The 20915-nt window shown below is 40.2% G+C and overlaps 9 non-coding genes and 4 pseudogenes across 9 annotated transcripts; all 13 read left to right on the top strand.

The window, feature by feature from the left end:
- The first annotated feature begins 7308 nt into the window (after positions 1–7308).
- Positions 7309–7424, top strand: LOC142512798 (5S ribosomal RNA; annotated as a pseudogene).
- Positions 7425–10335: 2911 nt separating this feature from the next.
- LOC142506907 (5S ribosomal RNA) lies at positions 10336–10454 on the top strand. The gene has a single exon (XR_012805180.1). It is a non-coding gene; the product is annotated as a 5S ribosomal RNA (ribosomal RNA).
- A 340-nt stretch (positions 10455–10794) lies between these two features.
- Positions 10795–10913, top strand: LOC142509832 (5S ribosomal RNA). Its single transcript, XR_012807982.1, has one exon. It is a non-coding gene; the product is annotated as a 5S ribosomal RNA (ribosomal RNA).
- Positions 10914–11598: 685 nt separating this feature from the next.
- On the top strand, positions 11599–11717 carry LOC142509072 (5S ribosomal RNA). The gene has a single exon (XR_012807261.1). It is a non-coding gene; the product is annotated as a 5S ribosomal RNA (ribosomal RNA).
- Positions 11718–12399: 682 nt separating this feature from the next.
- LOC142514901 (5S ribosomal RNA) lies at positions 12400–12518 on the top strand. Its single transcript, XR_012810774.1, has one exon. It is a non-coding gene; the product is annotated as a 5S ribosomal RNA (ribosomal RNA).
- A 684-nt stretch (positions 12519–13202) lies between these two features.
- LOC142512047 (5S ribosomal RNA) lies at positions 13203–13321 on the top strand (annotated as a pseudogene).
- A 651-nt stretch (positions 13322–13972) lies between these two features.
- On the top strand, positions 13973–14091 carry LOC142514671 (5S ribosomal RNA). Its single transcript, XR_012810555.1, has one exon. It is a non-coding gene; the product is annotated as a 5S ribosomal RNA (ribosomal RNA).
- Positions 14092–14774: 683 nt separating this feature from the next.
- LOC142512383 (5S ribosomal RNA) lies at positions 14775–14897 on the top strand (annotated as a pseudogene).
- Positions 14898–15582: 685 nt separating this feature from the next.
- On the top strand, positions 15583–15701 carry LOC142515974 (5S ribosomal RNA). Its single transcript, XR_012811794.1, has one exon. It is a non-coding gene; the product is annotated as a 5S ribosomal RNA (ribosomal RNA).
- Positions 15702–16383: 682 nt separating this feature from the next.
- LOC142510041 (5S ribosomal RNA) lies at positions 16384–16503 on the top strand. Its single transcript, XR_012808181.1, has one exon. It is a non-coding gene; the product is annotated as a 5S ribosomal RNA (ribosomal RNA).
- Positions 16504–17174: 671 nt separating this feature from the next.
- On the top strand, positions 17175–17294 carry LOC142510027 (5S ribosomal RNA). The gene has a single exon (XR_012808167.1). It is a non-coding gene; the product is annotated as a 5S ribosomal RNA (ribosomal RNA).
- A 2213-nt stretch (positions 17295–19507) lies between these two features.
- Positions 19508–19626, top strand: LOC142512022 (5S ribosomal RNA; annotated as a pseudogene).
- Positions 19627–20296: 670 nt separating this feature from the next.
- LOC142513351 (5S ribosomal RNA) lies at positions 20297–20415 on the top strand. The gene has a single exon (XR_012809302.1). It is a non-coding gene; the product is annotated as a 5S ribosomal RNA (ribosomal RNA).
- Positions 20416–20915: the final 500 nt, after the last annotated feature.

Here is a 20915-nt window from a genome sequence, read left to right as displayed (position 1 = left end):
CCCAAACCACAAAAACGACAGCTTCTTAAGTAACCCCATGCTGGCCGAGACTTTCAGCTTTCATGGACTCTACGATTTTGGTGTCTAGACCCTAAGCCGACGCCCCAGCCCCTGAACCAAATTATTGTGCACCACGATAGGACCCTAGTGAGCCACCCTAGCCCAGCCCGTGACCCCGAGTTGAGCCCCTCATCCCCTGGACCTGTGCGTAAACCCTGCACCAACTTGTGCATGGTTCTCGGGTGGAGTCCTAGCATAGCTAGGACTCTTCCCCAGCCCTGACCGTGAGTCCTAGCTTGGCTAGGACTCCCTCCTTGACTCCCTCGTGACCTTGGCTAGCCCATGGAACCAGCCAACCCAACCCCAACATCCTGCAATGAAAACCCGAACCCTCAACCCAAGACAGCAACTCGCGCTGCTTGGTGTTTTGTTTCTGCCGTAACTTTTGGTGGTGATTAAGGTGAGTTGGTGTGATTCTAAAACAAGTGTAAACCACTCTTGATCCTTCCTTATGTCATGGCAGCCCCTTAACTAAATAATATACAAGTTATTGGATTCAAAAATCATGTTTTCTCATTTATACATGCCATAAACCGAAAATTCTGAAAAATATTTCATGTTCTTCATGCACACAATAATTCAATCAATAATATGATATGATGGATGAGAAAAGGTGATGTATGGCGTGCCTTTGCGTTTTATACGCACGAAAAACCTTTGACGACGAAGAACGGGAGATGACTACGGCTTCTACTTTGCTTGTTGCCTTCGAAAAACCCTTACCAAAAATCCTTCAAAGTGCCGTGAGGTTTGTGTGTGTGTGATGGGAAGAGTTTTTCAGAAAATAAACTAGGTGGCCGATTTCCTTTGGTGCCAAAGTGTAGGGTTTTGCAACTTTTACACTTTAAATACTAATTAAATTCCTAAGTAGGCTTTAGGCCTATTAAGCCATAGAATTAAGCCCATTAGTTAAATTAGGATTTAAATAAAATATTAACAAGGTTTTTGTTTAAATAAATTTGTGAATTTATTAGCCGGGTTGCCAAAAAGCTCGTATTTTAGTTGAAAAACCAACACCTATAAAATTTACGCCCCAGCGTATAAAATCACCTCAAAACCCTTAATTTCACAAAATACTAAAAAGCATCGACAATCTTGTAAATAATTAAAAATAATTATTTAATAAAAATATTTTACGTTTTCTTCAGCCCTCGGTCCCCGTTCCTCGATCGTCACTTGAATATTCTTAAAATACATTTTTTTTTGCATGATGACAAATAAATCTCATTTAGCATATAAACAAGTACGTCACATAATTAATTAGCAGCTAAAATCAATTAATTACTCCATTTTTCATAATTTCCTAGATTCGCATGCAGTTGGATTACGTCGTCTTAATTTTGGACCTTACAGTTAGCCCTTTCGTAATTATCTCGATTAAAAATCAATAATCGTATTAATTATTGCCAAATCATTTCAGAATAATCTCATATTACAGTAATCAAATTCTCGGGCCTTACATTTCTCCCCCTCTAAGATATGATTTCGTCCTCGAAATCACAAGCAATCAATTCAGATAAGGAAGATATGTATACTCAAGGTTACTTCAGAAAATTCATTCTATCAAACCATTCTGATAAAATTACTTGCAATTACTGGCTATACAACATCCGTATATACCAATCAACAGCTCATACCACATCAATATCAACAGCTGTTATCAAATTCAATCTCAAATATCACCGTAATATCATTCCCATTCAGCGGAAATCTGCAGTACTCACTGTACAATGTTTTATCTGTGGCTATCTTAATACTCGTTTGATAGCTATCATTATACAGTAATTCATAAAGTGACAAGACATTAGGTCACTAGTGCTAAAATCCAGCACTACAGTTCCTGGATATCCTCCAGTATATAGATAGTTCATTTCAACTATCCGTCAATCTATAAATCATAGATAAAATCATGCTATACATTCTGCCAAAAGCACAAAATCAAGCAAAATCACAATCTGATATACTCTACTTCGGCATTCTAGTTATTCTGACCACTTTTCTGACATCGATCTGTGTCATTTGGTCATGTTTGTACGTTATCTGGTACAAACTAATAAATCTAGATTGAACAATATGTCAATCACAATCATATTACATCACAATCTGGAAAGTATTACAGTGATCTTATTACGAAATTCATCGAAATATACTCCCCATGTCTAGTCAGAAATATACAAATTCTGTAATAACTCTTCTGATTTCTATATTTCTGTCTTCATTTATTGGCGATTCAGACATTTCAGTACAAGTTCTGCCAACATTTCCGTATAAATTCTATCATAACTGATTTAATCTGTCTATATCAAAACTATCTGTTCGAATTATCATATACTTTCTGTTACCTAAACGACTACTGAATCCATTTCTGTGCGCTTCTGACCCTATCTGTCATTTCCAATTCGAACTATTGGGTATAAACAATCAGTTAATAGTATAAATTAAAGAAAAATACCTACCTGGTATTCGGTTCTGATTATCGATATCAAATTCTGTTGTACAATTGTGAAACATTTGACATTACAAGATAATCATTTTCATACAGTAAAAATCACATATCTGTCACCCCGATCGATGCTCTGCTCTGATTATCGAAATTAAGTTCTGGACATTCTAGTTAAATCTCTGAACTGCCGTAATTCTTGAATTCAGTTCTGATTCGGTTTGAATAATCTGTATCAAAAACTGACTCAAAATAACGGTACTATCAAATCAGATTCACAATATCAATAGTCTATACTGATCTAGTGAGTTCAGTAACTCATAAAATTGCAATTTCTGGCAATACTGTCAATTCTGACTAATCCATCACGTCTTCATGTCGTGCTGATCAACTGCTATATATCATCTGTAAATATAATATGCCCCCAAACAATATAAGCTATCTCAAATACTGTTTTAGAACAATAACAATACTCAAGCAGATACAAAACAACAATCGTATACGATAATCTATCAATTCAGACCAAAAATAAATTTCTGACATTTCTGACATTTATGAAATTTCTGATCTTTCTGATATCGGTATCATTCTCAGCCACTGATCATAATCTCAACTGTGTCAAATTCAATCGGTATACTAACTTCAGATATCGCATACTCTGAATACAATCTGTTTCAAGCAGAATTCATATCTGAAAAATTTCTGTATACAATAATCACATTCCTCATAATATCCCATTCAATCTTCAGTTATTCGATTCAATCAATCAGATGCTGTGAATATATCAAAATATCATAGATACAACGAGCATGAAATCATCAGAATATCTCTGAATATATTGAAATATGCCAAAGAGAAACACTAGATCAGATGTAACTCCTGTTCGGTACTCTTCTACTGGTCTTTCAATTCATTCAGTGTCATTCAGTACATTTAATATCATTCTGTACTAAATTCTAAAGCACAAACAGTACCTGATCTCAATTCAATTCTAGAATCTATCTTTCTGATATAAAGCAAATCTGAAATCTTATCTGGGCAAACATCAGCCAACTCGTACATCATTGGCAAATCTGCCAATGCTAGACTCGATTTCAGTATGTCTACTGAATACATAAGGATACCATCTGTTCCTTTCTGTATCGATCGAGTCATATACAACACACAGATATCAAAGGAATTCTGAATCTAGAATCCTTACCGTGAAATCTTTACTCATCAGCCCTATCTAGTCTGAATCTTATATTTTTCTGGAAGGAATCTACACTAGTTCTGTACTTGTTCAGCATATTAATATCAATAATGACATCAAATCAGAGAACACAAGTACATCATAATCTAACTCAATCTCATTCTCATCTTACTGTAGTATACAATATGTCATAAAAATCTCTGGTATCAATCTTTCCTTCCCAAAAGGTACAAAGATTAATACTACAGCAATACAGACCCAACAGATACCATATGTATCAATGCAACTAAGTCAAAGATAATCATAGAAAATGCATTAGTATATATCAATACATATGCAATATAATCATAAAGTAACAGTACCTGCCACAATATCATCAAGTGTGCTCCGGGTCTGTTCCTCGATCACCACAACCAGATGGTCCAGCTCCCTGAAATCTACGGGAATCTCTTTGGGGACAAACTCTAGCAAAGTGTCCCGGCTGTCGGCAGATACGACAACTACCAGTCACTCCCTGGCATTGCTCTGTGGAATGTCTCCCTCCGCAAATACTGCAATACACTCCAGTATAACTTGGGCTGGAACCACTGGAGCTAGTTGAACCGCTCAGTCCGCTCCCTAACTTCTTGAATGGCTTCTTTCGAGCTTTCAGCAAATCTTGCTTTCCACTCGTGCTGCCGCGATCAAATCGGAGAGGGGATATCTGTGTCTGGGGTTGCATCGCACACACCCTTTTTAGTTGTCTAATCAGACTCGCTTCCGCTCTCTTCGCTTTACTCAAGGCATCAACAAAATGATAAGGTCGCTGCATATTCATCAATGCAACTATCTCCGAGTTCAGTCCTCTGATGAACTGATCTGCTACAGCTTCATCATTCCCAATTACCTGAGGAGAAAAACGCCGTAGAGTAGAGAATTTCGCAACATATTCTTCAATATTCAGTTGGCCTTGTCTCAAATTCTCAAATTCTGCTTTCTTGTCCTCTCGGTACGAAACTGAGAAAAATCTTCGATAAAATTCAGTTCTGAATATTTCCCACGAAATCACTGTACCTCTCTATTCTAGCATTTTTTACTTGTAATCCACCAACTCCTGGCAGTCTCTCGTAACTGGTGGAATATCAGTTTAATTCTCTGCTCATCTGAATAATCAAGTAAATCAAACAGTATTTCTATGTCATCGAACCAGTTCTCACAATCTTCAGACGTCTCGGTACCACTCAGAATCGACAGCTGAAATAACTGAAATTCTTTAAACTGTATTTCTATCTGAGTTTCTGATACATCTATTTGTTCAGTCGAAGTACTACCCATTTCTGGAATTCTCCGTGGAGGGATATCTGCTTATCAAAACATTAGTACTGAAATACTACAAATCTGTTCCGACCTTTCTCTAATCATCTTACTGCTGATCATGAATCAGATCTGATTCATACTCAATAATACATAATACCAACTCAAATCAGATAATCAGGTAACCATGTATTTCAAAGCAGTAAAACCTAATCTCATGCTAGCATTCACATGCAAGGAAAGAAAACTCAATCTACCTCGCTCATTCTCTTCTATCTCAATCTAAAAGATCTATCGCTCTGATACCACCTGTTGTGGGGACCCGGACGCTAATCATCTTCTTAATCATCTTTGGGATTTAATTATCAATTAAGATAAACAGGGTCTAAAAATTTTTCTTTTTTTAAAATGTAAGTGCGGAACGTAATGGAATTAACTAATATACATCTCAGTATAAAAGTATAATAATGTACAAAAATTATTCAAACTAGTCTAAGGTTTAACTACTAAATTTCAAGTATTAAACCAAGTCCACATCCAAGTCCGGAATCACCACTCTAATCTCGATCTCTCATCATCCTCTTGACCCTGATCCTGTCCCACCTGTTGTCATGCACACATACAAACAAGACAACAGCCGGATACTCCGGTGAGAATAAATCCCAGTATAAATAATGTATACATGCAGTTAACTGAATTAACATAAAAGCATGAATTATATCTTATCACATGTAGCATAGTCAATAACATGTATCAATACCAATCTGTAAATAAAACATGAATCGTAATCTACGAAACATAAATCAATACGGATCTGTAAATCAAGTTCTAGTCTCGATATCTAAGACTCGACTCATCTCTTATTCTAATCTAGGGATCCCGATCTAATTTAGACTTTGGTATGCTGTATCGAATGTCTACAATAGACGTCGATCTACATCTAAGCTCATCGATACACCGTAAGTCTAGAGTCTACGCGGTTCTGACAAAGCCTCGGCGATTCTGCCCTAGCTAGGCTGATCTGCCCTAGACTCAAACTCTGGCTCTACTATAATTCAATAGACTAAACATATCAATCTGATAATCTGTAAATATCAATGCAATAAGGTAAAGTATGTGATTTTGGGAAACTCAAGTCAAACCTAACTCGAGTTGTGCAATCCCGAATCAACATTTATTTATACCTTTATCTTCTCGATCCGACGAAGACGAAGTCTCGTATTCCAATCTGTCCATAACCAGTCTGGCGATGACAATCGCATAAATACGATATCAGTATATAAATCAATTCAAGACTTGTTCTGATCAATACTCAAACCAATACATAATCTGATCCATATCTGAACAAGGCACAATCTAATTCATATCAACGATATCACGATACAATCGAAATCATTACTGAATCTGATCAATCTAAATCAATACTGAATCTGATCAATATCAATCTACTGATGTTTCGACGGCATAACAATACAGTCACGATAACCCCGTCTATCTCAACATCACAGATATAATACAAGAATTCATAACCAGTATCAGTACAACTCATAATCTGAATAATAACACAATTCTGGTATAGAATCTCAACTAAATCAACTCTGAAATTCATAACAATTTCATAAACAGTCTATTCTTTAATCTGACTTCGATTCTATGATGTCTAACATGTCAAGAACATCATATATGAATTCCATTTAATTCTGACAACATCATAATTTCAGAACATGTCTAAACGTAACAAAACTTACATCCAGTTGTAGCCTGCGTTGATTGGAACACAGTACTGAAGTCGGATTCAAAAACAGACGGACGGATTTTTCATAAATCTCGATCAAAAGCAGAAGCTGCTTCTTCCGTTCCTTTCTTTCTTTTTCCTTCTGAGGATTACCGTTTGTATGTTTATATATATATATACATACATATTTCGTGCATGCAAGGAAAGCGGCTCACTCCTTCATAAAACACGTCTCGCGCATATGCGCGACCCCAATCGGCGCATATGCGCGAGACACTCGGTCTCCGCGCATATCCTGTACATCGCCTCGCGCATATGCGCGAGACCCTCTGGAGTCACTCGCATAGGCTTCGCGCAGATGCGCGACATCTTCCGCGCATATGCGCGAGGTCTTCTGCCTGTTTGGCGCATGTGCGCGCATCCGGTCGCGCATGTGCGCCGTTGCTACTGTCCTCGCACTTCCATTTTCACACGCTATCTCATTTCGTGTCTCGGTTAGGCCTTTCGTAATTATCTCGATTAAAAATCAATAATCGTATTAATTATTGCAAAATTATTTCAGATTAATCTCAGATTACGGTAATCAAATTCTCGGGCCTTACAACTAATGCACCGGATCCCATCAGAACTCCGAAGTTAAGCGTGCTTGGGCGAAAGCAGTACTAGGATGGGTGACCCCTTGGGAAGTCCTCGTGTTGCATCTCTTTTCGTGTTTTTATATTTTTGATTACTTGTTGACAGACGATTTTCGGCTCAAATCATCTGAATCTTGATCGGGACCAGATAAGACATGTGAAATCAACGTAGCTCGGGCACTGCCGGATTTGGACAAAATTGTAGCCTAATTTGATTGTAAACGGGCAAACGAATGAGACTCATTACTCTGCAATGAGCTGGCAAGATTTTAACCAAATTCCTTCTCTTAGACCCTCTAACTTGCGATTTTCCGCTTCTGTTAAGCTTCTATTTCCTCGAGAAATCCGCTTAAAAAGTTCGAAATTTGATTCCGGTTCCATTTTATCGTATCCCATTCATAATAATAGCTTTACATTCGCTATTTTCTTCTTCTTATTTTTTTTCCTATTTTCTGGAACATTTAGAATTTTTGTTGTCATGAGCCGGTTCTGTGCGGAAGTGTATGACATAAATTACTCCGGACACGGTTAATTCATTAAAAAAAATAATCCATAATTTACGTAAACGGTCGCGACACGAAAACTTCCCAGGGAGGTCACTCATCCTAGCTCTGCCATCGCGCCAGAACGCTTAACTTCATGGTTCTGACTGGGCGAGAGCAGTGCCTCGTGTTTTCCATCGCCGCCCGCTCCACACGTACTCGAGGGATATAAGAATAAACATCCCACTCAATGTCGGGTGCGATCATACCATCACTAATGCTTCGTAAGCGCGGACGCTGCTCACGTGGTGCCACGTCCGCGCGACGGAATAATTAGCGACGGAATATATATAAAACCATCGCTCAAATTGAATCAGCGATGGTTTATAAACTGTCGCTAAAATGGAATCAGCGACGGTTTAATATATGTCGCGAAAATAGAATCAGCGACGGTTTCGAAACCGACGTTAGTTTGAGCAACGGTTTAAAAACCGTCGTTATTCCTAAATTTTGGTTATTTTATTAAAGGTGAGGACATGATAATAACCACCTATGGGACACCAACTATTGCACTTTAGGTTTTTGTTTTTTTTTTTTAATATCAACATACACTTTTATTAATTTTTTTTCAACAATTCAAATATATATTTAGTCTCTCCATAATTTATTAACGGCCGCAGATAATTGTATTAACAGCGTGCACATGTACGCAGCGGATAATCTTGAACTTTCAACGGTTTGCATCTTTGCAGCATGCAATGTTCGCTGCGGAAAAAGAATTTGCGCGATGCGAAAAACCATTTTTGTTGTAGTGAACACAGAGAAAAAAACAGACAAAAATTCATCACGAAATAAGTTTTTTCAAGAATCTCTACTATTCAAAAAAGATTCGTGAGATAAAAATTCGTGAGACCGTTTCACAAGAGACCTACTCAAAAATTTCTGTTTAAATCTTAAATTTAACAAGAATTATTATTTGTTTAATAAATTTAATTCACGATCTTCCAGTCAAAATAGTAATGAAATTTTATCAAGAAAATATTTTTTAAATAATCATTTAATTTTATATATATTGGACAAGAGTAAATATTCCCGAAAAAACTTATTTCGTGATGAATTTTTGTCTGTTTTTTTCTCTGTCTTCACTACAACAAAAATGGTTTTTCGCAGCGCGCAAATTCTTTTTCCGTAGCGAACATTGCATGCTGCAAAGATGCAAACCGTTGAAAGTTTAAGATTATCCGTGGCGTACATTTGCACGCTGTTTATACTATTATCTGCGGCTGTTAATGAATACTAGTTTCTCTGCACAGGCGATGCGTGTGTGTACAGTCTTTTTTATCATTATCGATGGAATAAAGTGAAATTTGATAAATTATGGAGAAACTAAATTGATATTTGAATTGTTGAAAAAAAATAAAAAATAAAAGTATGTGTTGAAATTTAAAAACAAACAAAAAACTAAAGTAAAATATTAGTGTCCTATAGGTGGTTATTATCATGTACTCACCCTTAATAAAATAACCAAAATTTAGGAATAGCGACGGCTTAAAAACCGTCGCTCAAACTAGCGACGGTTTTAAACCGTCGCTGATTCAATTTTAGCGACGGTTTGTTATATATTCCGTCGCTAAATATTCCGTCGCGTGGACGTGGCACCACGTGAGCAGGGTCCGCGCTTACGAAGCATGGACGCTGCTCCACGTGGGCAGCGTCCGCGCTTCGTAAGCGCGGATTGAGGTATATTTGCATACTCTTAAAAAAACCCCAGTACTAAGATGGGTGACCCCCTGGGAAGTCCTCGTGTTGCACCCTTTTTCGTGTTTTTCTATTTTTGATTACTTGTTGACAGACGATTTTCGGTTCAAATCATCTGAATCTCGATCGGAACCAGATAAGACATGTGAAATCAACGTAGCTCGGGCACTGCCGGATTTTGATAAAATTTTAGGCTAAATTTATTGTAAACGGGAAAAAGAACGAGACTCTTTACTCCGCAATGAGCTGGCGAGATTTTAGCCGAATTCCTTCTTTAAGACCCTTTAATTTTCGATTTTTCGCTTCTGTTAAGTTTCCGTTTCCTCCAGAAATGCGTTTAGGAAGTCCGAAATTCGATACCAGTTCTATTTTATCGTATCTCAGGCATAATAATAGCTTTACATACGCCATTTTCTTCTTCTTATTTTTTTTCTATTTTTTAGGAACATTTAGCTATTTTTGTTGTCGTGAGCCGGCTCTGTGCGAAAGGGTATGACGCAGATTACTCCGAAGACGGTTAAATCATTAAAAACAATTATTTCGACTGTTTTAGCTATAATTTACGTAAACGGTCGCGACACGAGGGTTTCCCAGGGAGGTCACCCATCCTAGCTACGCCATCGCGTCAGAACTCTTAACTTCATGGTTCTGATTAGGAGAGAGCAGTGCCGCGTGTTGTCCATAGCCGTCCGCGCCACACGTACTCGAGGGATATAAGAATAAACATCCCACTCAATGTTGGGTGCGATCATACTAGCACTAATGCACCGAATCACATCAGAACTCCGAAGTTAAGTGTGCTTGGGCGAGAGCAGTATTAGGATGGGTGACCCCTTGATAAGTCCTCGTGTTGCACCCCTTTTCGTGTTTCTCTATTTCTTCTTTTTTTTTCTATTTTCTGGGAACATTTAGCGATTTTTATTGTAGTGAGCCGGTTCTGTGCGTAAGGGTATGACGCAGATTACTCAAGAGATGGTTAACTAATTAAAAACAATTATTTTGACTTTTTTAGCTATAATTTACTTGAAAGGTCGCGACACGAGGACATCCCATGGAGGTCACCCATCCTAACTCTGCCATCGCGCCTGAACGCTTAACTTCATGGTTCTAATTGGGCGAGAGCAGTGCCGCGTGTTGTCCATCGCCGCACGCGCCACACGTACTCGAGGGATTTAAGAATAAACATCCCACTCAATGTCGGGTGCAATCATACCAGCACTAATGCACTGGATCCCATCAGAACTCCGAAGTTAAGCGTGCTTGGGCGAGAGCCATACTAGGACTGGTGACCTCCTGGTAAGTACTCGTGTTGCACCCCTTTTCGTGTTTTTCTATTTTTGATTACTTGTTGACAGACGATTTTCGGCTCAAATCATCTGAATCTCGATCGGGACAAGATAAGTCATGTGAAATCAACGTAGCTCGGGCACTGCCGGATTTAAACAAAATTGTAGGCTAATTTGATTGTAAACGGGTAAACGAACGAGACTAATTACTCCGCAATGAGCTGGTGAGATTTTAGCCGAATTCCTTCTCTAAGACCCTCTAATTTGCGATTTTTCACTTCTGTTAAGCTTCCGTTTCCTCCAGAAATACGTTTAGGAAGTCCGAAATTCGATTCTGGTTATATTTTATCGTATAACAGGCATAATAATAGCTTTACATTCGCTATTTTCTTCTTCTTATTTTTTTTTTCTATTTTCTGGCAACATTTAACGACTTTTGTTGTCGTGAGTCGGTTCTGTGCGGAAGGGTATGACGCAGATTACTCCGGAGACAGTTAACTCGTTAAAAACAATTATTTTGAATATTTTAGCTATAATTTACGTAAACGGTCGCGACACGAGAACTTCCCAGGGAAGTCACCCATCCTAGCTCTGCCATCGCGCCAGAACGCCTAACTTCATGGTTTTGATTGGACGAGAGCAGTGCCGCGTGTTGTCCATTGCCGCCTGCGCCACACGTACTCGAGGGATATAAGAATAAAAATCCCACTCAATGTCGGGTGCGATCATACCAGCACTAATGCACCAGATCCCATCAGAACTCCGAAGTGAAGCGTGCTTGGTCGATAGCAGTACTAGGATGGGTGACCCCCTAGTAAGTCCGCGTGTTGCACCCCTTTTCATGTTTTTCAATTTTTTATTACATTTTGATAGACGATTTTCGTCTCAAATCATCTGAATCTCGATCGGGACCAGATAATTCATGTGAAATCAATGTAGCTCGGGCACTGCCAGATTTGGACAAAATTGTAGGTTAATTTGATTGTAAATGGGCAAACGAACGAGACTCAATACTCCGCAATGATCTGACGAGATTTTAGCCGAATTCATTTTCTAAGACCGTCTAATTTGCGATTTTCCGATTCTGTTAAGCTTCCGTTTCCTCGAGAAATCCATTTAAGAAGTCCGAAATTCGATTCTGGTTCCATTTTATCGTATCTCTGGCATAATAATAGATTTACATTCGCTATTTTCTTTTTCTTTTTTTTTTCTATTTTCTGAGAACATTTAGCGATTTTTGTTGTCGTGAGCCGGTTCTGTGCGGAAGGGTATGACGCAGATTACTCCGGAGACGGTTAACTCATTAAAAACAATTATTTTGACTGTTTTATCCATAATTTACGTAAACAGTCGCGACACGAGGACTTCTCAGGGAGGTCACCCATCCTAGCTCTGCCATCGCGCCAGAACGCTTAACTTCATAGTTCTGATTGGGCGAGAGCAGTGCAGCTTGTTGTCCATCGCCGTCCGCGCCACATGTACTCGAGGGATATAAGAATAAAAATCCCACTCAATGTCGGGTGCGATCATACTAGCACTAATGCACCGGATCCCATCAGAACTCCGAATTTAAGCATGCTTAGGCGAGATCAGTACTAGGATGGGTGACCCCCTGGGAAGTCCTCGTGTTGCACCCTTTTCGTGTTTTTCAATTTTTGATTACTTGTTGACAGACAATTTTCGGCTCAAATAATCTGAATCTCGATCGGGGACCAGATAAGACATGTGGAATCAACGTAGCTCGGGCACTTCCGGAGTTGGACAAAATTGTAGCCTAATTTGATTGTAAACAGGCAAACGAACGAGACTCATTACTCCGCAATGAGCTGGTGAGATTTTAGCCGAATTCTTTCTCTAAGACCCTCTAATTTGCGATTTCCCGCTTCTGTTAAGCTTCCGTTTTCTCAAGAAATCCGCTTAGAATGTCCGAAATTCGATTCCGGTTCCATTTTATCGTATCCCAGGCATAATAATAGCTTAACATTCGCTATTTTATTCTTCATATTTTTTTTTCTATTTTCTGGGAACATTTAGTGATTTTTGTTGTCTTGAGCAGGTTCTGTGCGGAAGGGTGTGACGCATATTACGTCGGAGACGGTTAACTCATTAAAAAGAATTATTTCGATTGTTTTATCCATAATTTACGTAAAGGGTCGCGACACGAGGACTTCCCAGGGAGGTCACCTATCCTAGCTCTGCCATCGCGCCAGAACGCTTAACTTCATGGTTCTGATTGAGCGAGAGCAGTGCCGCTTGTTGTCCATCGCCGCCCGCTCCACTCGTACTCGAGGGATATAAGATTAAACATCCCACTCAATGTCGGGTGTGATCATACCTGCACTTATGCACCGGTTCCTATCAGAACTCCAAAGTTAAGCGTGCTTGGGCGAGAGCAGTACTATGATGGGTGAACCCCTTGAAACTCCTCATGTTGCACCCCTTTTCGTGTTTTTCAATTTTTGATTACTTTTTGACAGACGATTTTCTGCTCAAATCATCTGAATCTTGATCGGGACCAGATAAGTCATGTGAAATCAACGTCGCTCAGGCACTGCCGGATTTGGACAAAATTGTAGGCTAATTTGATTGTAAACGGGCAAACGAACGAGACTCATTACTCCGCAATGAGCTGGCGAGATTTAAGCCGAATTCCTTCTCTAAGACCCTCTAATTTGCGATTTTTCTCTTATGTTAAGCTTCTGTTTCCTCGAGAAATCCGTTTAGGAAGTCCGAAATTCGATTCCGATTCTATTTTATCGTATCTCAGGCATAATAATAGCTTTACATTCGCTATTTTCTTCTTTTTATTTTTTTTTCAATTTTCTGGGAACATTTAGCGATTTTTGTTGTCGTGAGCCGGTTCTGTGCGGAAGGGCATTAAAAACAATTATTCCAACTGTTTTAGCTATAATTCACGTAAGCGGTCGCGACACGAGGAATTCCAAGGAGGTCACCCATCCTAGCTCTGCCATCTTGCTAGAACGCTTAACTTCTTGGTTCTGATTGGGAGAGAGCAGTGCCGCGTGTTGTCCATCGCCGCCCGTGCCACACGTACTCGAGGGATATAAGAATAAACATACCACTCAATGTCGGGTGCGATCATACCAGCACTAAAGCACCGGATCCCATCAGAACTCCGAAGTTAAGCGTGCTTGGGCGAGAGCAGTACTAGCAAGGGTGACCCCATGGGAAGTCCTTGTGTTACACCCCGTTTCGTGTTTTTCTATTTTTGATTACTAGTTGACAGACGTTTTTCGGCTCAAATCATCTGAATCTTGATCGGGACCAGATAAGACATGTGAAATCAACGTAGCTCGGTAACTGCCGGATTTGGAAAAAATTGTAGGCTAATTCCATTGTAAACGGGCAAACGAACGAGTCTCATTATTCCGCAATGAGCTGGCGAGATTTTAGCCGAATTCCTTCTCTAAGACCCTCTAATTTGCGATTTTTTCCGCTTCTGTTAAGCTTCTGTTTCCTCGAAAAATCCGCTTAGGAAGTCCAAATTCGATTCCGATCCATTTTATCGTATCACAGGCAAAATAATTTCTTTACATTCGCAATTTTCTTCTTATGATTTTTTTTCTATTTTCTGGGAACATTTAGCGATTTGTGTTGCCGTGAGCCGGTTCTGTGCGGAAGAGTATGACGCAGATTACTCCTGAGACGGTTAACTCAATAAAAACAATTATTTCGACTGTTTTGGCTATAATTTACGTAAACGGTCGGTACACGAGGACTTCCCAGGGAGGACACCTATCCTAGATCTGCCATCGCGCCAGAACGCTTAACTTCATGGTTCTGATTGGGAGAGAGCAGTGCTGCATGATGTCCATCGCCGCCCGCGCCACATATACTCGAGGGATATAAGAATAAACATCCCACTCAAAGTCGGGTTCGATCATACCAGCACTAATGCACAGAATCCCATCGGAACTTCGAAGTTAAGCGTGCTTGGGCGAGAGCAGTACTAGGATGGGAGACCCACTGGGAAGTCCTCAAATCATCTGAATCTCGATTTTAGTGTTTTTCTATTTTTAATTATTTGTTGACAGACAATTTTTGGCTCAAATCATCTGAATCTCGATCGAGACCATATAAGACATGTAAAATCACGTAGCTCGGGCACTGCCGTATTTTGACAAAATTGTAGCCTAATTTGATTGTAAACGGACAAACGAACGAGACTCATTACTTCGCAATGAGCTGGCCAGATTTTAGCCGAATACCTTCTCTAAGACCCTCTAATTTGCGATTTTTTGCTTCTGTTAAGCTTCCGTTTCCTCGAGAAATCCACTTAAGAAGTCCTAAATTCGATTTCGGTTCCATTTTATCATATCCCAGGCATAATGATAGCTTTACATTCGCTATTTTCTTCTTCTTATTTTTTTTTCTATTTTCTGGGAACATTTAGCGATTTTTGAGATCGTGAGCCGGTTCTGTGCGGAAGGGTATGACGCAGATTACTCCGGAGACAGTTAACTCATTAAAAACAATTATTTCGATTGTTTTATCCATAATTTACGTAAAGGGTCGCGACACGAAAACTTCCCAGGGAGGTCACCCATCCTAGCTCTGCCATCGCGCCAGAACGCTTAACTTCATGGTTCTGAATGGGCGAGAGCAGTGCCGTGTGTTGTCCATCGCCGCCCGCCCGACACGTAATCGAGGGATATAAGAATGAACATCCCACTCAATGTCGGGTGCGATCATACCAGCACTAATGCACTGGATCCCATCAGAACTCAGAAGTTAAGCATGCTTGGGCGAGAGCAGTACTAGGATGGGTGACCCCCTGGGAAGTACTCGTATTGCGCCCCTTTTCGTGATTTTCTATTTTTGATTACTTGTTGACAGACGATTTTCGGCTTAAATCATCTGAATCTTGATCGTGACCAGATAAGACAGGTGAAACCAACGTAGCTTGGGCACTGCCGGATTTGGACAAAATTGAAGCCTAATTTGATTGTAAACGGGCAAACGAACGAGACTCATTACTCCGCAATGAGCTGGCGAGATTTTAGCCGAATTCCTTCTTTAAGACACCCTAATTTGCGATTTTTCGCTACTTTTAAGCTTCCGTTTCCTCGAGAAATCCGCTTAGGAAGTCCAAATTCGATTCCTGTCTATTTTATCATATCACAGGCATAATAATAGCTTTACATTTGCTATTTTCTTCTTCTTATTTTTTTTTCCATTTTCTGGGAACATTTAGCGATTTTTGTTGTCGTGAGCCGGTTCTGTGCGGAAGGGTATGACGCAGATTACGCCGGAGACGGTTAACTCATTAAAAAAAATTATTTCAATTGTTTTATCCATAATTTACGTAAAGGGTCCCGACGCGAGCACTTCCCGGGGAAGTCACCCATCCTAGCTCTGTCATCGCGCCAGAACGCTTAACTTCATGGTTCTGATTGGGCGAGAGCAGTACTGCGTATTGTCTATCGCCGCCCGCTCCACACGTACTCGAGGGATATAAGAATAAACATCTCATTGAATGTCGGGTGCGATCATACCAGCACTAATGCACCGGATTCCATCAGAACTCCGAAGTTAAGCGTGCTTGGGCGAGAGCAGTACTAGGATAGGTGACCCCCTGGGAAGTCCTCCTTTTCGTGTTTTTATATTTTTGATTACTTTTTGGCAGACGATTTTCAACTCAAATCGTCTGAATCACGATCGAGAGCAGATAAGACATGTGAAATCAACGTAGCTCGGGCACTGCCGGATTTGGACAAAATTGAAGCCTAATTTGATTGTAAACGGGCAAACGAACGAGACTCATTGCTCCGCAATGAGCTGGCGAGATTTTAGCCGAATTCCTTCTTTAAGACCCTCTAATTTGCGATTTTCCGCTTCTGTTATGCTTTCGTTTCCTCGAGAAATCCGCTTAGGAAGTCCAAATTCGATTCCGGTCCATTTTATCGTATCACAGGCATAATAATAGCTTTACATTCGCTATTTTCTTCTTCTTATTTTTTTTTTCCATTTTCTGGGAACATTTAGCGATTTTTGTTGTCGTGAGCCGGTTTTGTAAGGAAGGGTATGACGCAGATTACGCCGGATACGGTTAACTCATTAAAAACAATTATTTCATTTGTTTTATCCATAATTTACGTAAAGGGTCGCGACACGAGGACTTCCCAGGGAAGTCACCCATCCTAGCTCTACCATCGCGCCAGAACGCTTCACTTCATGGTTCTGATTGGGCGAGACCAGTGCTGCGTGTTGTCCATCGCCGCCCGCTCCACACGTACTCGAGGGATATAAGAATAAACATCTCATTGAATGTCGGGTGCGATCATACCAGCACTAATGCACCGGATTCCATCAGAACTCCGAAGTTAAGCGTGCTTGGGCGAGAGCAGTACTAGGATAGGTGACCCCCTGGGAAGTCCTCCTTTTCGTGTTTTTCTATTTTTGATTACTTTTTGGCAGACGATTTTCAACTCAAATCGTCTGAATCACGATTGAGAGCAGATAAGACATGTGAAATCAACGTAGCTCGGGCACTGCCGGATTTGGATAAAATTGTAGCCTAATTTTATTGTTATCGGGTAAACGAACGAGACTCGTTACTCCGCAATGAGCTGGCGAGATTTTATCCGAATTCTTTCTCTAATACCCTCTAATTTGCGATTTTCCGCTTCTGTTAAGCTTCCGTTTCCTCGAGAAATTCGCTTAGGAAGTCCGAAATTTGATTCCGGTTCCATTTTATCGTATCCCAGGCATAATAATAAATTTACATTCGCTATTTTTTTTCCGATTTTTTTTTCTATTTTCTGGGAACATTTAGCGATTTTTGTTGTCGTGTGCCGGTTCTGTACGGAAGGGTATGACGCAGATTACTCCGGAGACGGTTAATTTATTAAAAACAATTATTTCGACAGTTTTATCCATAATTTACGTAAACGGTCGCGACACGAGGACTTCCCTGGTCATGGATCGTTAGGATGGTCCAGCATGGGCCGAGGCCTTTGTTGGTTCAGCCTAATGGCCCGTGATCGTTACAAAAAAAGGCGCCTTTTTTTGTAACGGTCATGGGCCATTAGGCTGAACTAACAAAGGCCTCGGCCCATACCCACGCACCACTACTGGTCATGGGTCGTTAGGATGGTCCAACATGGGCATCGGCCCATGCCCATGCACCGTCACTCATAGAATATCTCACCCCTGGTAAGTGGTTTCTTTCGCCTTCCCCAACACTTGAACCCAGGACCTCCAGACTTAAGTACCTAGATTCCTAAGTGTTGGTACCAGTTGAGAATTTAGTCTTTTTATATTATTTTAGCCCTTATGAACCACGACTCGACCCCCGTGAACTATTTTTCAATTTTCCCAAGTTTTAAAAACCCTAATGACCCAAAATCTTCGATTCCGAGCCATCTCTTGATTTTCACGAGTTACCCCCGAACCATGTTGATCCTAAAATTGACCAACATCCTAAAGTACCTACTGGACCCAAAGATCCAATGGACCCAGCCACCGAACCCACCTGTTGTGCACCCCCTAAGGACCCAGGCCCCCAGGACCACGCCCACCAGCCTGCAACAAGCCCAGAACCCAGCACGCAATTCCCCTTGATTCTCGGGTGGGAGTCATAGCTTGCTAGGACTCCTTCCCAGCCCTTGATCGCGAGTCCTAGCATGGCTAGGACTCTCTCCCTAACTCACCCACGACCTTGGCTAACCCCTGGAACTAGCCAACCAAGCCCTAGACCCTGCAACCATAAAACTGAACCCCTTTGCTCCATGACAGCAAGTTGCTGCACAGCTTGTGTTCTATTGCATGTGTGGTGTTAAGGTGATTATCTAGGACTCTAAATCCCGTGCAAAATCGTGCCTAAACATAACCTATATCATGGCAGCCCGTATATACATGTAAACGACAAAAGTTTGAATCAAAATCATGCTTGGAATTTCATGGATTGCATAAAAACGAAAATAATTCAAAGTGTCACTTGTTTCCCAAAATTTTCATGCATAAAAATATAATATGATTTCATGATGGTTTTAAGGGAAGAATAGGTGTGCCTATGCGTAATTTACGCACGAAAAATCATTGACGATGAAGAAGAACGGAGCAAGAACCTTGGCTAAGACTTTCCTTTGGCAATGCTCGAAAGTTTGCCTCAATTTTTAAGCATGTGTAGGCCGTGTAATCTAGGTATTTTCAGAAGAGTGGCCGTGTGCTTTTGAAAGAATCGTTGGGTTATGGGAAAGGTTTACATATTATATACTTAATTAAACACTAACAAGGCTTTAGGCCTATTAAGTCCCTAATTAAGCCCATTAGTCTTTAATTAGAATTAAATAAAATATTAGTAAAGTTTTGGTAAAAATAGTTTGGGAATTAAATAGCCGATTTGCCAAAAAGTTCGTATTTTTTTATTGAAAAACCCACACCGATAAAATTTACGTCCCAGCGTATAAAATCAACATGAAAGTATCGAAATTTAAGGGACCAAAATGCAATATTTCGAAAGATTGGGGACCCAAGGGCAATTTACGAACGTTAAAGGGATGAATCAGAATTTTCGAAATAATATAAGGATTTATTTGTTGTCCATCGCCGCCCGAGCCACACGTACTCGAGAGATATAAGAATAAACATCCCACTCAATGTCGGGTGCGATCATACCAGCACTAATGCATCGAATCCTATCAGAATTCGGAAGTTAAGCGTGCTTGGGCGAGAGCAGTACTAGGATGGGTGACCCCCCGGGAAGTCCTCTTGTTGCCACCCCTTTTCGTGTTTTTCTATTTTTGATTACTTGTTCACAGATGATTTTCGGCTCAAATCATCTGAATCTGGATCAGGACCAGATAAGACATGTGAAATCAACGTAGCTCGGGCACTGCCGGATTTGGACAAAATTGTAGGCTAATTCGATTGTAAACGGGAAAACGAACGAGACTCATTACTCCGCAATGAGCTGGCGAGATTTTATCCGAATTCCTTCTCTAAGACCCTCTAATTTGCGATTTTCCGCTTCTGTTAAGCTTCCTTTCCTCGAGAAATCTGTTTAGGAAGTCTGAAATTCTATTCCGGTTCAATTTTATCGTAACCCAGGCAAAATAATAGCTTTACATTCGCTATTTTCTTCTTCTTATTTTTTTCTATTTTCTAGGAACATTTTGCGATTTTTTTTGTCGTGAGCCGGTTCTGTGCGGAAGGATATGACGAAGATTACACCGGAGACGGTTAACTCATTAAAAACAATTATTTTGACTGTTTTAGCTATAATTTATGTGAACGGTCGCGACATGAGGACTTCCCAGGGAGGTCACCCATCCTAGCTCTGCCATAGCGCCAGAACGCTTAACTTCATGGTTCTGATTGGGCGGGAGCAGTGACGCGTCCATCGCCGCCCGTTCCAAACGTACTCGAGGAATATAAGAATAAACATCCCACTTGGTGTGATCATACCAGCACTAATGCACCGGATCCCATCAGAACTCCGTAGTTAAGCGTGCTTGGGCGAGAGCAGTACTAGGATGGGTGACCCCTTGGGAAGTCCTCGTGTTGCACCCTTTTTCTTTTTTTTCTATTTTTTATACTTGTTGACAGACGATTTTCGGCTCAAAGCTTCTGAACCACGATCGGGACAAGATAAGACATGTGAAATCAACGTAGCTCGAGCACTGCCGGATTTGGACAAAATTTTAGCCTAATTGGATTGTAAACGGGCAAATGAACGAGACTCATTACTCCGCAATGAGCTGGAGAGATTTTAGCCGAATTCTTTCTCTAAGACCCTCTAATTTGCGATTTTCCGCTTCCGTTAAGCTTCCGTTTCCTCGAGAAATCCGTTTAGGAAGACCGTAATTCGATTCCGGTTCCATTTTATCGTATCCCGAGCATAATAATAGCTTTACATTCGCTATTTTCTTCTTCTTATTTTTTTTCTATTTTCTGGGAACATTTAGCGATTTTTGTTATCGTGAGCCAGTTCTGTACGGAAGGGTATGTAGCAAATTACTCTAGAGACGGTTAACTCATTAAAAAAATTTATTTCGACTGTTTTAGCTATA

Source organism: Primulina tabacum, chromosome 10 (genome assembly GCF_025594145.1).
Source record: "Primulina tabacum isolate GXHZ01 chromosome 10, ASM2559414v2, whole genome shotgun sequence".
Classification (NCBI taxonomy): Eukaryota; Viridiplantae; Streptophyta; class Magnoliopsida; order Lamiales; family Gesneriaceae; genus Primulina; species Primulina tabacum.
The sequence above is the reverse complement of the archived record's forward strand: the minus strand, read 5'-3'. Positions and strand labels throughout refer to the sequence as shown.